This window comes from Colossoma macropomum, unplaced genomic scaffold (genome assembly GCF_904425465.1).
Source record: "Colossoma macropomum unplaced genomic scaffold, Colossoma_macropomum, whole genome shotgun sequence".
In the NCBI taxonomy this organism is placed as follows: Eukaryota; Metazoa; Chordata; class Actinopteri; order Characiformes; family Serrasalmidae; genus Colossoma; species Colossoma macropomum.
The window spans coordinates 41,887,458-41,901,032 of NW_023494791.1; the positions used below are offsets into that span (position 1 = coordinate 41,887,458).

Sequence of the window (13,575 nt, forward strand, 5' to 3'; positions counted from 1 at the left end):
TTACAAATATCTTAGTAAGGAATTGTTCAGGGTCTCTCTCTCTCTCTCTCTCTCTCTCTCTCTCTCTCTCACACACACACACAAACACACACACACACATACACACACACACATAAACACACAGTCAGTTCCCCAGGGCTGTGTCCCGTACATAAATACCAACAACAAGGATTTGTCATGCTGTAAAGCTAACAGTGATTGGGTATTATGGTCACCCTCTCTCTGATTATTTATGAGCTGGGCTGTAATTGAACGCAGTAAATCCTTCAGCTTTGAGTTATATTCTGAACAGGAGAGGGTGTTCACAAAGTACCTTTCGCACACAACTTCCTTTGTCATTCTCTCTCTCAGTCTTTCTCTCTCTCTTTCATCTCCTACAAAACTCAAAATATCAGAAGCCTAAATGATTTACAAGAATGTTGCAAGACACACACTACTGTAATAAAACATTCATGTGATGTTTAACAACCTCTGGCTTTAGAGTAAATAAATGCTTAAAGGAATACTTCAGCGTTTTTTGGCTTTATCTCAACCTGCCCCATCTGTAGAATATGCTCTGTTATCACAGACAATGAAAACATGTTTCTCTGTATGTAGAACAAAACGTATAAAAGTCCATTCACTTAAAGGGTCTATATTATAATAAAACTGAATCTTCCTTCCTCGCTTACTTATATCAATCTTAATGGCACAGCAATAAAATAGCCTGTTTATTGGAAGGAATAAAGAGAGTAAAAATGAATTAGGATTGGTTTTGGTACATAAAACCACAATACCATTGTAAGTGGACCTTATAGGGAAAACATGAAATGCAAGAAAAATGAGGATATGGACCATTTAAAACATACTTATACTAGAGGTATAGTTTGACCAAAGCCAAAAAACACTGAAGGACCTTCCCATTGGCTTCTGTTATAAGTGTGATTTGAGTCAAGGGGATTATTGTCTGTGGTAATCAATCATATATTACAGATGAGAGGTTAAGTACGCTGCAAATACTGTTTAGTAACAGCCACTTATTATATGAGTATTTCGTTAATAACAACCAAAGCCTGTTTCTTGTTTACAAGATAACAAAAATCCAGGAATAGGCAATATAGCAAAAATATAGCATCACAATACTAGTATTTCCAAGATACACAATATACGTAATGATATCTTGTTTTTCTGATGTTTGATAAGTTGGAACAAACAAGAACCACTACTGCATTTAAAAAATATCACACTATGAAATACTATCAAAAAACAAAGCACTATGATTTCCACAGGGAATTGTGGGCCGATATCCAATGTTTTTCATGTATATATCTGTCAATGCCAGTACTTAGGTTAAATGTATGCAGAAATGCAGAAAGGAGTTACATAGAATGCAGACATTTTAGCTCAGTAACCCAGTGTCACTTACACATTCTGCTCTTCCAGAATACAATAAATGTCATACAAAAATTAGTCTGAAATATCAACCAAATCTAAATCTCAGATGCCGCAGTTATCTGCTGATAACAATATAATTCTGATATCATTGCACATCACTAACAACAATAAATATAATCTTATTGCCCACCCCTACATGAATCTACCCCGCAGGCCAGCACCAAGACATGGCTGGTCCTTTGAAAAATTCTGTTTGCTGGGTCCACCCACCTCTTTTCAAAGACACAAGCTCAAGATCTAGTAAAACACACACTCCGCCCCCAGTATACTGAGTTGAAGCAGAATCCGATTCAGTATTTGTATTTTCGGAGACAATATACAAACTTCAAGTACATTAAAATTAATACCAATCTAATTTAGGTAAACTATTATAGACACAGCACGGTGGCGCCGTGGGTTGCCTCACAGCAAGAAGGGCCTGGGTTCAGTTCCCCGGCCAGGCGACCAGGGTCCTTTTTGTGTAGGGTTTCCATGTTCTCCCCGTGTCTGAGTGGGATTCCCTCCACATTTCAAAGACATGGAGTCAGGCCGATTGGACACGCTAAATTGCCCCTAGGTGTGATTATGTGTGGATGTATATGTCTGTCCGTCTGCCCTGCGATGGACTGGTGGCCTGTCCAGGGTGTATCCTGCCTTCTGCCCAATGACCGCTGTGATAGGCTCCAGTATCCATCCAGAGGGATGAGCAGTTTAGAAAATGTATGTGTGTGTATTCTAGACTGCTTTCTTACATTTAAAATGCTAAAGTAAATATATACTTCATTTGTGATATGAGCGTAGCAGTATACACAGGGAATATACTGGGAGGTGGGGAGCCCTAATTTTTTCCATGGGTGTCAACAATGTAGGAACAATATTGTTAAATGTATGTTTTATTCTCAGCACTGACATCATGACAATGTGACTGAAACTAACAGCCCATTATGTTTCTGTCTTTTCATTCACTCTGCTGTTTTAGCGTTCATTATTTGTCAGTTTTGACATCCAAATTATACCCGATGAAAGTCACACTTAAGTCTTTAAACGAGCCAAATAAACTGTTTCAAACAACGACGACCCATCTGACATCAAGAAAGTTTCATTTCCTTTTAATTGTATGGTCGCTGCATCTGTAAACTGACTGTTCAGGATAAATAACGACAAAAAATCCAGGCTCTTTAAATGTTGATGCACAATAAATAATCATATCGCTGCTGTCAGAACAAAACCTTATATCTCCAAAATGATAACTTTACAAGAGAAGCAAAAAACATACTTTACTTTAATGTAAGTCAGTGGGACCAGAATTTCCAAGTAATTTTGGGCCGTTTATTTTGGTCCATTCATTGTGAAATTTACACACAAATTATGTCAAAAACTGAAAAACTGAAAAAAATGCAGATACTGCAGGTTTTATTCTGACAGCAGAGATATTATAATAATAATATTGTTATACACATGAAAATATTCATGAAACAGCAGGACAGATTTAATACCAAAATGCAGCAGTAATAAGGGCCTGTCTCACAATGTCACCCATAACATTTTTTTCAAACTAGCTTTCCATGATGCTTCTATACTGTTGTAAAGCTCCTATACTGCCCCAATGTCACCCATAAAAAAGCACTGTATACAATTTAGCTCTTGATGATGCTCCTACAATCCTTTACCATAATCGACTATCGTTTCTGAACAGACACACGGCCTGACGAGCTGAAAGTGACGTCCATTTCACAGCTGTGCTCAATTAGGAGCCCAATCACACATAATGAAGTGACTATAGAGCTTCTGGGACGTGTTCTGGGACTCCTGTAAGGTCAAATATGTACAAAACCCTGTTGACATTGTGATTTATTGTGATCTATTGTTCTCTGACGTGGGTTGCCTCCTGTGATGGTTTGCAGGGACAGAGGGACCAGCCTTAATGCACTGGGCCGGCCAAAAGGGCCATCTCTAAAACCTCACGCACACACTCACTCACACGGCACCCTCTGTCCTCTCATTCCCTCTGTTCTGCCTGAGTGAGCCCACTGATTTAATGACCTCACACAGACGCGCCACAGGGATGGAGGGATGGAGGGATGGAGTGATCGAGAGAGAGAGTGGGGAAGAAAGAGATGAATTAACCAAACAAGAGCGAAGTGTCAGGTACAGGGTTCTCCAGCAAGGACCATTATTGTATATGATCATGAACTGATCCCCTAACCTCTTTATCTCTCTCGTCACCTTCTCACCTACTCCTTTGATCGTTTCATCTTAGGGCACTATCTCAGAAATGTCACAGCGTTTGAAGACAATTTCACAATACACAAGACATGTCATGATTGGGGGTCTTACAATTAGGACTTGGTATTAAAATTCAACACTTTTGAATAACTTAGGATCGAAAAATTCCATATCATTCCACACCAAATTTTAATACCTAGTCAGTCTCGTCAGCATCAGTGAGCCAATAATCATGTTTGTTCAAAATCTGTGCTGGTGATTGGCTGTCTATATTACATTCTTACTACATGTTATTAACATTGTTGCTTCTTGATAAGTCTGTAATCCATTGTCAATAAATTTTAGGAGTTTCTATAGCTTAAATCAGGGGTCGGCAACCCAAATTACGTTTTTCCATAAGTAACGTTTTACCATCTTGGCTTTAAATATGTCTCAGTATGTGCTAATGTCCTTGTACAGGCTAAAACCTATAATCTAAATGAAAACACAGACTTGCTCTGCTTTAAGCTTTAGCTCAGCTATAGCCGCTTTTCTCACATCTCTGGCAGGATACTTTTCCGCAAAAGTGGAACAGTTTCTTGTAAAACATCTCTCTTTTTCCAAGGATGAAGTCGCTTCTCATTCGCCAGCTTTTAGTTCTAATTTCCCGTTCCACCTTAAATGGTGCCTGAGGCGTTGGGAATGTAACTGCTGCACCATTTAAGGTGGAACAGGAAAATTTGAACGAGAAGTTGACGAATGAGAAGTTGACTTCAGCTTCACGACTTTTTAGTATTTGACAGTTTCTCGTTGCAGATTAAAAGTATCAGGAAACCAGCTGGAGTGATTATGAATGCAAATAAATCCATTCGTCTCCAGATTATCAATGTTCATCTTAAATCTTTCTCTTTGCCTTTCCGTTAGCTACTAGCTAGGCAAGACTGTTGTCTGCGTTGCTATGGTGACCAGCAGTCTGGCCGCTGATCTTCAGGGTTAAAGGGTGAATTAGCAGTTAAACATTAACTCCAGCATTTATGATCATTTATTGTTAAAACTGTGTTGAACCACCAGCAGAGCTTTATTTTACTGCAAAGGAGGATTATTTTATTTTTACCTGGAAATCAATTTCTGCTGTGGACCCACAACAGAGCAGTAAAAGAGCTGCATGCAGCATGTTGCCGACCTCTGGCCTAAACTACTAAAAATTTTCCCTCGGTTACTTATAAGCAGTGTTAATTGTGGTTTTGGGCCTTTTATTTCACGTACACAAAAATGATAACCAACCTGTGACCTCAAACTTTAGTGCTATCCTGCTATCCTTTTCTTCCTTTAAGCCATGCTCTGTCAAAGTGTCCTACTTTATATTGTCCTTGGGTGAGCAAAAGTTTTTTTAAAGTGAGAGAAACCTCTTACAGGACCTCATACAAAGATATATAAAAATGATTACGTTTCGTGTCCAGTTCTACTTACAGTACACATATTACAATAATATTTTTTTCACTACAGAACTTGCGAGACAATGTGTATCAGTCTGATTTTGTGATATAAAAATATCCGTGATATACAAATCAACATAAATCGACTTCCACTGTTCTATTTAAAAAACTGCATTACACCCCTAAACTGAATTTAGGCCTCTCACAACCATGGAAGTTCATTGCATTCAACTATCAAAGTACAAGCCCTAAGTGGACAACCGACTGATTAGCTATCCTGCTTCCCAGTTTTCTTAGCTCCCAAATGAAGCCAAATAAAGCTTGAGCTCAAATAAACAAACGGATTATAGGTATTATAGCACCAGTCAGAAGTTAGGACTCTTTTTATTTACATGCATTGCCTCGACCCAACTGAAGCCAACACACCCAGTTTACATTCTGCTTGTTGCAACATAACATGATTGTGAAAGCTAACAACTGTGGAAAATGATCATGATCCACTTGAACACTGATGACAGGTTGAACAGATGAAGAAGCACCAGGAGCCCCACATTTCAAACAACTATCAAAGCCACACATACAACGCTTTTTAATCCAGTCTTTTACAGTGAAGCTTTACCAATCTTTAAGTACTGATGACATCCACAACAAGCTCAGAAATGCCTATCCTAATTTACTGTTTTACTGATACCATATTGTCACATCTTCCAACCCATTTTGATCTGTTTTTCTACCCCCTCTCCCCCTCCCTCTGTTGTTCTTTAAGGATTGCGTTTTTCTGGAGAGCGCCACTGTATCTGCAATTCAGACCGCTTTCCCCCGATATAGTGTTTCATTTGTGCCTGCCACTCAAAATACCTGCCAGATATCCAACCTTCATTTCAAATGATCGCTCCTTTTTCTCCTTCCCTCTCTCTCTCTCTCTCTCTCTCTCTCTCGATTCGCATACTCGTTTTCAGAGTGGATTTAGAGAGAGTGACAGACTCATGAAGTGAGATTCTAAGGCAGAGCAGGCTCCAGTTTCAACATCACAGAAAAAAACACACACACACACATATCAGAAAGCACACACACACACACACACACACACACACACACACACACACACACACAGATGTTATTGGTTAATTATTACCTTTCTAACTATGAATATGACTGGATATCATGGCATTATTACACAGAATAACTGAGTATAAAGTTTTGTAGCTTTAAAGTTTAAGTTTTAAAGGTTAGGTTTGTAGTTATCAAGTTTTCATATGCTTTGAACAATGAATGCTGATCTTAGACCAACCAACCAATGAATGCCAGACTCTACCATCACACCAAGCAGCAGTCCCTCCAAATGAACTTGCCGAAGAAAAAACACTACTAGTTACTAACACAATTACTAGAGGCTTAATGTTGTTGTAGGCCTATTTAAAGAACATCCTGCATGAGAATCTGTTATGTGCACCTTTCTATTGTCTGTAGTAATGATGCGCTCAGGTATTCAAATATTTGGTTAACCCACTGAAGGTGCCTTTATTCCAACACTGAACTCATTATTTAGGTATTCATTATGTTTCATCATGGTAGGACAGAGCAAACATACAAACAAACAATTTAGTGAAATGCTAATTTTCTGTTTTAACTGTGAAACATGAATGTTTTGCTCATTTTTGCAAGTAAGTGCTCCGAAATGTGAGTGTCTTTCTGTGGGAGCGTTGCCAAGACTGTTGTTAAGGACGTGAAGGCCGAGACAGCACAGCTTTTATTGCTAAATAGGCTGTTATTTCCAGAAACAATTATATAAATATATTTTTCTGACAGTCTAATATGTTGGCACATCATCCACAGAAGAGAGTACAACATGAGGTTCCCCATCAGCATCCAGTGTTACTGGTTAGCTGTGGTTTTACCTCATTAGCTCATCTGAGGCAGACTCTGTTACCCATCCAACATGAAAACCTCCCAATTGCCTGAGCTATTTTTCAATCATCAAACACATTTTGAAATGTATTCCTTTGTGTGATGCTACATTTTTGTGCAACACCAGTGCTGTCGCCTAAAAAGGTAAACCACAGATCTGCATTTATCCATTTGTTTTTCTTTTGGCATTGTTTTTGTCCATCTCCAAGGTTAACTGGATATCCATTCATGAACACATGTTGTAGTCAGAATGCACATCCCTAGGCTTTATGCATGAAAGAAACCAACTGTTGAAGCAAAGGTGATTTGTAAGGATGCACCAAAATTTCAGCCTCCAAAATTCTATGGTAAAAGTATCACTTTCGATTTTGGTAACACTTTATTTGGAGTGGTGCTTTGTAGATGATTACTAAACTCTTAACAGATTATCAGTAACATATCAACAACATATCTTGTAGATGTTCTGTTGATCCATTACTTACATTAGGTAGATGTTTTTTTTTTACATGAAGTAAACTTAATATGTTACTTCCATTATGCAAAACCTACCTTTACCCAATCTTACCCAAAATCTACTCCTAATCCTCACCCTTACCCTAATCCTGACCCTAACCTTAAGCAAAACCTAATCCAGTTAAGATCCAGTTAGACAATGGCATCAGCAGCATGTCTATAACAGCTTGTCAAGGACGCTGAGATGGTAGATGGTTAAACATCTACAGATATAAATTTGGAAACTCAAAAGTAAAAAAAGTAAAGTAAAAAAAAACAACTGAAATTAGTAGATTATTATTATTATAATTATTATTATTATTATATAATAATAATAATAATAATAATAATAATAATTTTATTTACGCAGTTCATTAAATGTCTCTTGATTATCTACTGAATGTATTCACTACTGCATCATTGATAAGTTGTTAATATGTTACTGTGAGTCTGTTGTATGTTTATTTAATTAAAAAAGGACCTTTCAAAATAAAGTGTCACCTGAATTTTTAGCCAAAAGAGAAAAAAAAACTCTACAGATTAAATAGGTCCACAATTAAGCATCAAAATCTAACACTGAACAAGTCATTTGAATGCTAACGAAAATGAGAAATAGTGATTAATATCTTCATGCTCCTGTGCTGGTCAGGGCAGACACATTCAGAAAGTTTTGATTCTAAAGGGAACTATTTCACGGTTTCTATGATGGACACTAGACAAGCAATTTGTGATCACTGTTCATGCCAAGGTTCAAGAGTGGACACCATGTCCAAGGACTTCTCTAATACAGGTTTAATACCAAAGACAATAAATTCGATATACAGAATACAGCAAAACTAAAGCAGAAAGGAAAATATACACAAGCACACCAACAGCATCTGTAGCCTCAATTTCTGAAATGACAAAAAAATTCACAAATGACAGCACAAAATATGAAAGTACAACTAAATAAATAATGGAATCCATTGTCTTGGATTACCACACGCTGGCTTTCACAGGCACACACAGTATATACTGTAATGGGTCATTTTTCATTAACTGTCAGTTCAGCTTTATCCAACTGAAATTACTATTTATATGTTTTTAATTACCTTGTAATTCTTCTATGTCTATTATAATCAGTTAAAGGCATAAAGAAAACACACAGATTTCAACAATTTCACACGAGTGTGTCCTGAATTTCAGTTTCAGCCAAGAATTTTCATTTCATATCACCAGCAGTTTAAAATCAAATCGTAATATAGCAGTATTTGTGTTGTTGCGGGTGCAGCAAGGCCAGGACCACCACTGGCTGCACCTAGTGATTTTTATCTACTAGTAGATGAGAGCAAAAACAAACTACAGTGTGCGGTATAAACGATTGAATCTCGTAAATTCATTGCATCTTTTCAAGTGTAGCAATTCTGGAATCTGTGAAAAGATCTGAGTCGAAGAACAAGAACTGTTTCTGACACACTGACTCTTTGCCATGTTTTACCCCTGGGCCATCCAGCGTGTTCAGCCGGGCTCTGCCTCTGAGTGAGTAAGTGCGTAGCTGGGAAAGAAATCGACCCAAGTGCCTTGACAGAAAAAGCACATCGAAACAAAATAACTGGCATCGACTCTTTTCCATAAATGTAGGTCAAAATTCAACTAGGTCAGGAAAGTATCCAGCAGGTCATTGAGAGAACTGCTCATTTCGCATTCCCCCCTTTTCTTCAGTGTTGGTAATTGCTTACTGCGTTTACGCATTGATTCAGTATCACAAGCGGCTGCTGGATGGGAGCGCAAGTTTTGCGCCCACAAGTTGACCTCCGGAAATACTTCTGAGGTACGCTCATAGTTTTGGAAGAACATCACATGGAAAACATGGAAAACAAAGGATGGCTAACCACATCCCAAACTTGTCAGATATCCTCTACATGGATCCTTCAATTAGACTAAACACATCCTTCTGGAAGACCACTTTTTAAAACATACTGCTCTTCAGTTTTAATAATATTTTCAGTCATATATTTGATAGATAATGAGCATTATATGCAGATAATACCCATGAAATTAAAGTGTCCTTGTTGCCAAGAAGTTTTTAGATTTTGAATTATATTTTCTGCACTTTACTCATCATATCCAGGACCGTGTTGTTTACTTGCTGCTTTGCTTTGTTTGAAAGATCAACTGTAATCCATAAAAAATTAAATAAATAGTATGTTAACATTTACAGTTCTACGTAAGGCTCCCTTTGGTGTATTTTAAGAGAAGCAGAGCAGAATTAAATAGTCAAAACAGCTCTGTCAGGTCTGTGAGGCATTCTTTTAGTATTGAGCACCAGCACCCAAGTGTGTGTCCATTAAAGCTGAATAATGACTTCTTAACTTCATTAATGTAAACTTAAAAAGGATCAAATACCGTAATACCATGATGCTGTGATATATCTGGAAAAAAGTCATTACATTGCATGTTATGGCTACGATCCAGCCCTATGACCAAAGACAACACTTGGTGGATCGCTCTTGTTCAGTCTCCGAGTCACACTTTATCCACATTTGTTTAGGCCTGAAGCTACAGGGCACTGGGGGCAAAAGGGAGCATCACCCCCTAATAAGAGAGTCCCACCCTCTCAATTTTGGACATAAGAATTTTGACCATTTTTACTCACTTTCACTATTATACAGTGGTGCTTGAAAGTTTTAAATGTTCTATATTTCTAGATAAATTTGACCTAAAACTTCATAAGATTTTCACAAGTCCTAATAATAGATAAAGAGAACCAAATTAAACACACAAAACAAAAAGATTAGACTTGGTCATTTTTTTCTTGAGGAAAATAATCTAATATTACATATCTGTGAGTAGCAAAAGTATGTGAACCCTAACTAATCCCAACTAAACGTTTCCAGTAGTTTTAGGCCAAATTTATGAAAAAATATCGAAAATTCTAAAGGGTTAACAAACTTTCGAGCACCACTGTAAATAGAATAATCAGTGGGTTTTAGGCCCTCTAAGGTCATGTGTGAGAGCTCCTTCTCAATGGTAAAGAATGTATACACCAACAGAATTTCAGAAGACTCTAGATATAAAGATATTTATTGTGACTGGCTCTGAAGAGTTTAGCTCTAACTCAAATCCCCAACACCTGATCCATCTAACGACTGGTGTCAAAAGTTCTTCATTAGATGGATCAGGTGTGCAGAATATATCAGGAAGGAACGCTGGTTGACCCAAAGAAGGTTGGTCACTAGTTTTGACAAACCAAATGTTTGGTCAATTTGCCTTTGTCCCCCAGTCCTGATATGCCTTGCACATTTCAGTTCTCAGCCTGCTCAAACGCATCCATTTAACCTCGTGAGGGCTTGCTAATTATCTGATTAGTTGAACCAGGTGTGTTGGAGGAGGGAACACACCAGGCTCAGATGCGTTACAATACTGATCATTCTTTTATAGCAACCACGTTCTTACTAACACTTCTGCTCAGTTATCATTGGAAGTCATTCTAAGCTGGGTTATAACTGATCTGCTTACAAGGTAAATATGGTACTTCTGCCGAACTATGCCCAGTCTGGGAGCAGCACACCACCAGCAGAGCAGCACCACCTGGGGTAGGGAGGTAAGGTGACCACAACCAGGTCAGTCCTGGGATTTGAACCCAACGACCTTCCAGTTTCAGGCACAGCTAGCTCACCACCAGGCTACCAGCCTCTATCAAAATTCTCAGTCCCAACTGAATGCCACCAGATTTTACTGAGTCCAGCTGGAACATAATGAACACTATAGGGGTTACTTCATCTATAAGAGTCCATTCAGCTCCGTAGGTATTATTTCAGCACCGCCAGTATTAATTCAGCACTGTAGATTTTGCTGGGTAGTTGGGTATTTTCAGATGAATGGAAATGACACTAAATAACCATGTTAAAGTCTGTGCCTGGCAGGAGATTTGGGCCTTTTGGTAGAACTTTCTGTGGCCAGCTCCCCTGGCACAGGGTGTATGTAGTTGATTATTATTGATCATTTTCAGACAAAATTTCTTCTTTAACTTTTCTTAAACTTTCTAATATATACTAAAACGTATGCTCAGTCATCATTACAAGTTATACTGTACAGCAACATCCTTAATGCTGAACGAACACCTACAGAGTTTAAAAAGGCCATCTGGGCTCTGAGTGTGTTATAGTTCAACAGTGTAGGAGTTCATTGTAAGAGTTATCTAATTCAGTCCTGTAGGTAGAGTTAGCAAATTCAACTATGCTGATTTTATTCAACGCCCTATGTGTTCATTTAAACCTCTGAGAATTAATTTAATGCCCTAGGTGTTAAATAAATATTGAAGAATTTATTCAACAGGTGTTTCCTCAGCACTAGATTTGCTATGTAATTGGGTATTTTCGGATTAATGAAATCTGCACTAATACCTAAACGAGCGTCAGGGCTGTTAGGGTTGAACTCTGTGAGGCTCTCTCACCTGACACATGGTGCCTGTAGATGATCGTGTGCTCGCGCTTAGCTGGTTCAGATGACACGTGAATAAATAAAGGGCGCCCGTTACACGAGACGCAGAGCTACACCCGACACCCAACAAAGCATCAGCACCACACAGCCAACCTAACAGCACTATCGCAACACAGCAATAACCCAACATGACACTATCCCAACACAACACAGCACTATCCCAACACAGCAATAACCCAACATGACACTATCCCAACACAGCACAGCACTATCCCAAAACAGCACTGCACTGTCCCAACACAGCAATAACCCAACGTGATACTAACCCAACACAACACAGCACTATCCCAAAACAGCAATAACCCAACATGACACTATCCCAGCACAGCACTCTTAACACTGCACTGCCCTAACACAGCAATAACCCAAAACAGCAATAACCCAATACAGCTCTATCCTAAAACACCAATAACCCAACTCAACACTATCCCAACACATCAATAACCCAACACAGCACATCACTAACCCAACACAGCTCTATCCCAACACATCACTAACCCAACACAGCAATAACCCAATGTATCATTGTCCCAATAAAGCAATAGCCTAACACAGCAATACCCAACAAAGGAAACTTAAAAACAGAAGAAACAGCAGGCCTATATCACAAAATATGAATAAATCGAAAAAATAATTTCACAGAAAAAAGATTCCCATTATCTATCCTATTCCTATAATCCTTTTACTCTGAGCCGTGCAAAAATCTCCTACACACACAAATACAAAAATAAATAAATAAATAAATAAATAAAATAAAATATATAAAATCATTAAGTGAAAATAAACTAAGAATATGTTTTAAAAAAAATTAATACGTTTCATTTCATATTCACCGAAAACAAACAAAAAAAAACATCCCTGAAGATCCCATCAGTCAGAAAGCGAACTAAAATATCGAGCATTAAACCTATATGCTTCTCTTTTTCCTCTTGTCAATATTAATTACATTTCGCCTGACTCGAGTCTCCGGTCTACACTAACGTTACTAACTCAGCTCAGAAGTCTCAGGTCTGGACTTTAACAACAGTCTTTGTCTCTCAGATTAATGCTGTGAAGTCCCAGCCCCGCCGCCCGGAGGCTGAACTCTCCCCCAGAGAGATAAAAACTCTGGCCGTCTTACCTGCTGCCTCGTCCTGAGCCGGTGAGGCTGGAGAACCGACCACTTTCCCCGCCGCTCTCGCTAAAGCGATGAAGCTGCTGCTGCTGTGCTCCGCTCGCTTCAGCCTCCCTCCCTCCCTCAGCATCTTTTCCCGCCCTCTTCACAACGCGGGTTTTTCCCGCCCGTTTTCCGACAAACCACAGCCTCTCACGGGACGATTGGCTTAATAGTTCACACACAGAGCTAGTCTGCTGAATCGGCCAATCAGAGCGCAGGGTCCGGCACAGTATTAGCCAATCGGAGCGGAGGAGGCGGGACATGTCTGAATACAGGCGCGAAGAAGAACACCGCGCGTGCAGAAGCACTAACCGAACTGAGGTAACATGACCGTTACTGAGGCGACACATGTGAGAAAAGTCGTTTGTTTGGTATAAAAAACACAAAACTCAAGCTTATATTAGCCGTTAGAAACAAGCGAACAGTAAACCCCTCTGTAAAATAAGCTTATTCGTCTATTTTAAACTTCTGCGGTATTTTAGT

At 38.8% G+C, this 13,575-nt stretch overlaps 1 protein-coding gene across 1 annotated transcript in view; it reads right to left on the minus strand.

Annotated features, from left to right (window-relative positions):
- Positions 1-13,116, minus strand: part of LOC118810932 (cadherin-23-like) — a 338,859-nt gene extending 325,743 nt beyond the window's left edge. Inside the window, exon 1 of the mRNA XM_036575094.1 lies at positions 13,057-13,116. The gene's annotated coding sequence lies outside the window, so the exon portion shown is untranslated. The remainder of the gene's footprint in view (positions 1-13,056) is intronic.
- Positions 13,117-13,575: the final 459 nt, after the last annotated feature.